We start from the raw sequence: 8,525 nt of genomic DNA on the forward strand, positions 1-8,525 counted from the left end.
GATGGCCCAGGAGACCCCTTCTGACTCGCTCTGTTTCTGTGTTTCTATGCATGATAAGTATTATGCCTTGGAACTATTCAAGATAAACCCTGAAAGGTGGGCCCCTATTTTTCCTAGACTCAGTGGATATTTCACATTCCAGATGGTCTTCTAGTGCAGTGAACCCAATCCTTAATAAAAGATAAGAAATTGGATCCTAAAAATCATAGACAGAAGTCTATTGAGTGTGCTTTCTTAATTTTATTTCTGATATCTTCTGCATAGCTGAAAACATGAGAAGAAACTGACTGCATCATTGATGAAGAACAGACAAGCTTTCATAAAGAACAAAGCACTATGGATCAGTGGTTTGCACTTTACCCTAATTTTAAAAAGAAAAACCTTGTTCAAGACCCCACTAAGCAAATGTGCACAGAATTTATAGATTTGACCTTGGCTTTTGATTGAGCAAATAGGTCACTACTATTGGGGGAAATCACTAATACAAGTATTGCTAAAAGGTACTCTGGTTAATTCAAAAGCTCCATCAAAATAATATTATGCAGGTGGCAGTGGGTATACATGGACATCTGACATAGGATGGATTCCTGGCACTTCCCAAGATACCATATTACTGGTAGAAAGCAACAATGAATTGAAATGATGCCTAATAAAAGTATAAGAAGAGTGCAGAAGCAGGAGTGAAGCTGCCTATTTAGAAAACAAAACAAAAAATGACTACAGAAGAATAACACAACTTTCATGTCTACAATGAAATGCGAATGATTATGCATACACTGGCTCAGTCATCAGTGCAATGGAGACCACAGCCAAGAAACCTGAAGTAGACTGAGACTTGAAGGACAGCCATGAAGAAACAAGAAAAGTACATCAACTGTGAGTATGTTTCACTGGAGACCAAGGCCAAGATCATCCACACTACTGCATTCCCAATTGCTATACATAGCTGTGAAAGTTGGACAGTGAAGAAAGCTGACCAGAAGAACATTGATGAGTTCAAAACATGGTGCTGGGGCAAAGCTTTGTGAATACCATGGACTGGCAGAAAGAATAACAAGTGGGTCTCAGATCAAATCAAACCAGTACTTTCCCTGAAATTTAAGATTATGAAACTGAAGTTATCATCCCTCGGGGACATCATGAAAAGGCAAGACTCACTGGACAAGAATAATGCTAGGCCAAGTTGCAAGTAGAAGAAGAGGAGGAAGGCCAACAGTGAGATGGATCAAATCAATGAAGACCTGAGTTTTCAAGAGCTAGCAGGGCTGCCAAATATACACCATTTTGGAGGGCATTCATTCATAGGGTCTCCATTAGTTAGAAACAACTTGACAGCACAAAGCACCAAAGATCAGAGCAAAGAGGAAGAAAAGGTCTTGCCCATAGAGAAAACTTTCCTATATAATGAACCAAACAAGTGTTACCATTAACAAGGCAGGTCTGAGACAATTAATTTTGCCAAGATAGAAATGGTTCTACAAAGATCATTCCAGATATGTGCCTTAATTCAGGCACTCACATGAACCTACTCTTGATATATTGACTGCAGCAGAACAACTTTCTTCTCACCCCTCTAATAATCTATGATTAAACATAATCAGCCACTAAGCCACTTTTCAAAACCTCTGACGGTATCCAGAAGCAAAGATAAAACTCAGAGGTGCAGAATGGTGATTAAGATCTAACATTTTGACAGATCAACAAAACATTCATGTAAGACAATGACATTAATGAAACTTCACATCAAGGAATCTTGGATCTTAATTTATAATTTAATCTCTTGCATACCCCTTTATTTGTGAGACAATTAAATTACTGTTTTATTTCTTTACTACTATAGCCGGGTGGCAGCCACCTTCTTCAATCTATCATAACAAGTCTGCAAGGTATTGCCATTCCATGTGACAGTTGCCAAGATGGATATTACCATAAAAGAGACAAAGATGGCATAGGCATATATAAAATATAAGGTGCTATTATAATAATAAATGTAGGAGATAACGCTTAACAATCAAAATGCAATTTGAGGAGACAGACTCTATAATTCAGAGTGCGATCCCAGGCTCATTTACCTGGGAGCAAATGCCACTCAACTGAGCAGACTTCCTTGGAGAACTCAAGCACATATTTTGCCTTGAAGGAAAGCAACATATGGAGATACTCCAACTAGGACCGTAGCTCAGTGGCAGAGTTCATGCTTTAGACAAAAAGTTCCCAGGCTTAATATCTGGCAACTCCAGGTGAGGATGGAGACTCCTGTTCAACTCCTATTTGAAATCCTGGAAAACAGGTGTCAGTCAGCATAGATAACACTGAGCTGCTAGATGAGCTTTCTCATATGTGCCTTCCAGATATTTTTAACTAAAACTCCCAGTATGCCTGACTTACTGGACGTGATGACTGGGGTTGATTGGAATTGAAGTTCAAAATATCTTTAGGCCATCCACAGGTAGTACCGCGAGAGAAACCCCAAAACATCCAATGCAATTGGGTTGAGTCCTTTTTGAAAAAGCTGCCATTTGTCCATAGGTGTCCTGCTTCCAGACACATCCCACTGCAAAGCAGTAATGCAATCATCTGGCTCTTTGATACGCACTGGACTTATTTCCAATGCTTGGCCCTGGCCCAGGAAGTAAGCCAAGCTGAGATCAAATCTACAAATATTCATGAATGGTAATGAGTGCTTTCTTTGCGCTGAAGTATTCTTCTGCTAAGTACACAACATGTACAACTCTCAGTTATTGCTATGTGTGCATGTGCAGTCCTTACCACTACCTGCAATACATATGTGTATAGTGCCTGCAGACACAGTATGTGCACAGCTCCTGAGGCACCTAACATTTGAATCAAGGTAGTCTCTCCTGTTGCCTGTGTGGCATCACCATTGGTTTCTGTGTGCAAACATTGCTGTGATATTGTGCATGCAGGCACATTTTGTGGGTGCAAGGGTAGGGGATGTAGATGCAGCAGCCTCAGCCTTCTCCAAAATATATCTCTACCCCTGCCTGCCTGCACAGTGAGTGAGATTTTGCGCAAAGCCCTCGAGAGATATACATTAATTAAACCAGCTTGCACAACATGTGTGGCCAATGTTGTTTCATTATCGTGAACTACCAAGGGAGCTTTGGCTATTTGGTGGTATAGAAATGAAATAAAATAAATACACTAATGCATCAAGTCATATGTGCAAAAGCAGAACTCTGTTTAAGCATGTACGCAAGCCAGCCTTGCTAGTTCTACCTTTGTAACTGTTGGACTCTCTTCCTGCCAGATGCCTGCTTGAAGGCTTAATGCAAGTTGGAGTTAGGGCAAAGAGAAAGTGGGCCAGGGTCCAGGGAGCCAAGTTGAGAAAATCCTACAGATCCCTGCCCCCAACTGGATTTCTCATATATCAGTATAAGAAACTGATATATGTTTACTCTTAAATCATTTATCCTTGAGGAAAGCTGTTTCAGGGTCACTGTAAGCCACATAATGGACATGTCTATCTGAAATGTGGAACAAGACCCCTTGAAAAAGTATTTCCAGCAATGCACTCATTGCTGGATTGGCTAACCAGTGGAAATGTGGGCAGTGATGCCCACTGACAGCTTCACCAACACATGGCTCCCATCACCTGGTTACCCAATGGTGGCTTCTCTGGGGCAGAAGGATATTACCAGAGTTTGCTTTCTTATGAAATGCCTCATCATGGGCAAACAGGCTTTGTCTTCATGTCCTGCATATGCCATGTATGCAATCCAAATATAATAAGGATGCAACTTTTTGGTGGGAATTGCTAAATAATTCCCATATAATAATCTTGGTATCCAATTGGCCATGTCCTCAGAAAAGGAGCATATTTGTAAAGTTGCTATGATTCTACCTGACCAATTCTTTCTGATAGAGCACTAACTGGCCAAGAGGCTGGGAGAACAAACATTGCTCCCATCTCAGGTAGAACAGAGAAGTATAGTCTTGGACCCATGTCCAGAGTGGGCTGAGTCCCAGACTGAGCAGCTGCAACCAAGTCACCTTTTGTCAATGTAGGCAAACGGAAAGTCCCACTTGGTGCTAGGAGCATGATATTTGATGTTGATGCAGGGTCTACATAAATCAACACAGTATCTGGTAAATAGAAGGCAGATGCTTCTGCTGAAGGTGAGAAAAGTCCTACTGATCCCCTAAGTTCAATGTAGGAAATCCCACCTACCAAATGGATCTCAGCCTACAAGAAAAGACTGAACTCCTATTCCAAACTTTCCTGTCCACTGACATCAGGCCAAGGGGTGAAGACAACAGATGGTGTAGGCTCCTAGCCAGCCACAGAAGCATCATGTTAGAGGAGAATTGGCCTTGCAGTTGCCAGCACTGCTGGTGTCAGTATGGCAGCTGCTGGTTGCATCAAGACTCTTCCTTTTTCCTGGCTTTCTCCTTCGTCCCATTTTAGGATGCATTAAAATAAGAACTGACATATTAAAAAAAGAGTTGCTGGTGGGGTGAGGAGATGTGTGCATGTAAAAAAAGTGCTCCATCTGCAAGTGTGGCTCAGCATCCACCTTGAGTGAAAGAGAACCTGTAGCAAGGAGAATCCTCCACTCATCCACACAGGAAGATTCCAAGTAGGCATAGTCCTCCATCTTTGTGCAGTGAGGCAGCAACACACCAAGCTGGAACAGGCCTACTAGGCTGCATGACCTACAAATCTGCCCATTCTTATCTGCAAATACTGAGGGAAAGACTAGTGTTGCCATGAAGCTCTGCAAAATCCATCTCTCTAGTGTTCACAGCCTTTCTCTGTTATTCATCCCTGTCTTAGAGAGTGAAAGCTAAAAGGAAGTCTGTGCACACCTGCAGAGCAAATATTGCAGAACTGGCAACCTTCTTCCATATAACATGCAACATAAACAAAGGCTAAAAAGGGACCTCACTTGTGCAATGTTCACATGGAGCTTATGTTTTGGCAAACATTGCACAAATACTGGGTTAGGAACTTGGACCCATGGACACAACAAAGGACACTGGAGTCCAGAGTGTTGAGCCCAAGGAATTCAATGGATTCTTCACAGATCCCTAGGAAAGACCCATCCAGCAAGTAGTCCAGTGAGGCAGGATCCTGAACTAGGAGCCCACAAAGCTTAAGGCCCACGCTAGAGGGCTCCAAGCTACAATCAATGGAACTGCAATAAATAGGCTGTGTTCTGGTTTTGCTCAAGCATAGGCCCAGGTGACACTGGCACCCTACCCCCCGGCAAACCAAGCCATTTCAAGGCCTCTAAAGGAGCAGCAAGGTATGACTGTGCTGAGGAAAGGCCAAGTCATGGAGACAGACCCAGCCCAACCCAAGCAGTCTTGCAGTGACTACAAAGGGGTTGTAAGACGAGAGACTGCACCATGACCCTGCCATGTGCTCCTGTGAGCAGGAAGGCTGGAATGATGGTCACTTACGTCCAGTTGCCTTAGCTCCATTAGACCCTGTAGCTCCGTGATGGTGGCAGCAGTCACCACCCAAGAGGCACTAAGGAAGCACCAAAGCTTGCCACTCTTCCATGTGACTACGGTCATCATCCAGCAGGCACTAAAAAGCATCAGGAATTGTGGCCCCCACTGCTGCCCCAGCTGCCAGACCACCAATGCAGGTGGCAACCAAGAGAATTAAGCAGGCCAGACCAGGACACAGGACTATGAAGAGATCTAGCAGACCAAGCAAACACAGATCCCAAGGCCCAACTCCATGGGTAGACCTCTCTTTGTAGCCATAAGATTGAAGGAGCATAAGGGTGCCACTTCATAGGCTAGAATGGCACTACCATCATCACCAGTATATATCTTCAAAAGCCAATGGTTAGGCCCACTTTCTCCTTCAATAGCCTTTCACATCTGGAGAAGATGGATGCTTGCAAAGGCATTTCAGTAGATTTGGAGAGAAATGCATTGCACAATGTGGTCTCCTGAATCTAAAGCTGTAGTCCAAAGCACACTTAGCAGAGAGTAAATTCTGAGTAAACAAGCTTAGCATACTACTTTAAGAACATTTGTGAAACAAGGGTTATTCAAATATTAAATAATTGACTGTGAGATCTACCTTCCTAGTTATTAAGTGTAGCTAAAATTTTAAAGATATAGCAAAAGGCACACATTTATAAAGCCTTCATGATTCAATTTTACTAAGCAAATGTTACTGTAGGCATGCCAGCTGTCTCTCATATTCCTCTGCAGAAGATAGTTTATATATTTGCTTTGTGAACCTCAATTAAGAATATTTGTTACTTTGCTTCCAGAAATCATCTGCCATTGCAATTGGACAGATTTCAATTTCTTTCATCACTCCCAAACAGTCTTTGTTTTATCGTACCAATCTTAATGGTGTCTGGAGGCATTTTGAAGTTACTGTACTGGGCTTTTTCAGTTAGATTTATGCCAAGAGTCTGATTCAAAGTTTTGCTACCTTGTTCATAAAAAGCACTGGTGTAGCCAACCCCTTGTAACTTTTGCCTGGTGCCAGGAGGATAGTTTGCCTACCCCATCCTGAACAAACAGCACTTAGTGATGTATGTTGCCAGTTCAGAACAAAATGCAGAATCCAGTACTTGATACAATTAGTGGAAACACAACTGGATTGCCATAATCACCGCACACTATCCTGAGCCTAAAAAGCAGCTCCACAGATTCTACTGCAGGCACATTTTTGACAGTTAGTTTCAATATTAGCTTTATGTGGCTGACATGGGGGTTTTGTTTTTAAAGGTGCAAGAAAGAATAATGGGTAGCCTTTCAGATGCTGCCCAGACCCGCTGGGCTATTTTTGTTCGCTTCTTTGTTTTGAGTGTGTGGGGTGCTTGTTTAGCACATGTGTAGAACTCTACCTGGGTCATTCTGTCTGTCATCATTCCTAAGGTCTCATCCATGGCAGCTGATACACAACCTTCTGGAATCCACCATCCAAGTAGGAATGGAACCATTGGAATGCAGTCCCTTCAACTCCAGGCCAGATATCCAGAAGAATGCTATAGCTGAGAAATCCAAGAGATTTAATATGGTCACGCTCCTTCCACACATCTCTCAGCAAATGTCATTTCACAGGGTCACCCAGCTAGTTTCCATTCCAAAACCCATTGTTATCAATGTCCAAGGTTTTCTCAGGAGTGGTTTATAACTGCCTTCCTTAAAGGGGCTGGCAGCACTCCCCCACTCAAACAGGAATGATAATCTTCAGGAAACAGCTAGAATTTAACGAATAATAATAACTGATGTCAGCAGTGACTGATGTTAGCAGCATCGGGCATTTTAGGGCACAAGAACCATGGCTTTTGTCCCATCATGCCAAGTGTTGATCCCAGGTGTAGCTGCAATGGATACTACTATTTGTTACACAGCTCTAACTGTGGGTAGGACTATACCATGAGAAATGGAGAGCAACCATTTCTAACGCCTGGAGTTCATTATTAAATTAAGTCCTTGTTGAAAGTTCTGTCTTTGTCATGTTTGCCTTTCTGTTGTCCCTTCCATAATGCAGACATCATGATTTTGTCTCTTTCTATGAGCAAAATATAATGTCATTTCAGTGACTAGAAACTGCCTTTATTTGTTCTCATAGCACAGAAGAGCATTACCAGACCGTCGCAGCCTAAAGGCAGGGAAAGAAAGAAGCTACATTTTAAAGTCTGATCCTCCAACTTACACTTCAAAATACACAGCAGGAGTCTTTGTTTGGTATCTGGACCAGGTTGCCCTTTTTCTCCAGTGTCAGAAAATGCACTGTGCCCACACGTTTGCTGCACAAGTAGATTATGTCCTGATGCTGAAGAAAATAGGTTAGCCACCCTTTGTTTGTCTGGAGCTGTGCTTTAGTCAAAGCCCTCCCACCAGTACACTAGAGAGGGTTCATGGAATCAGCCACAAGGGCAACTCTCCAGAATCTTCTTTTGTCACCTTCAGCTTTCCATGACTCTTCCTCACTCCCCTAGAAAGGAAGTTACTTATAGCTGTTGGTGTGTACCGCTCCTAACAGTGTTTATTGTTTTCACCTCTGCACTCATGATTTATCAGGCAGAAAAGGTTGGGAAGGCATTTCAAACTTCTTGAAAAATGTTTTCAACCCCTGTAGCCTCCAGTTACATCTACGTGCTGTTCACAGGAGTTGTTATCAGAAGCAAACAATACTTTGAACTGGCACCCAATTCTGATTTATGTATATGATAGCAGGTTTTTAATCAGAACTGTGGATTAAACAAGAGGTTAATAAAAGATTTCATAATTAAATATAGACTCTTGACACATTTCAGTCACACTGCAGGATAAATGAAAATACAAGCAATAGCTCAGTCATGCTTAGAAACATAGAAACATAAAAACAGAGCGAGTCAGAAGGGGCCTCCCGGGTCATCAAGTCTGACCTCCGGCACCAGCCGGCTCCGCTCACGACATGCCCACCATGTGGACGTCCAGCCTATCCTTGAACACCCGCACCGATGGGGCCTCAACGACCTCTCGTGGAAGCCCATTCCACACCCTCGGGGTCCTGACTGTCAGGAAGTGCTTCCTGG

Source organism: Varanus komodoensis, unplaced genomic scaffold (assembly GCF_004798865.1).
Source record: "Varanus komodoensis strain SLA01 unplaced genomic scaffold, ASM479886v1 scaffold14_1, whole genome shotgun sequence".
Lineage (NCBI taxonomy): Eukaryota > Metazoa > Chordata > Lepidosauria > Squamata > Varanidae > Varanus > Varanus komodoensis.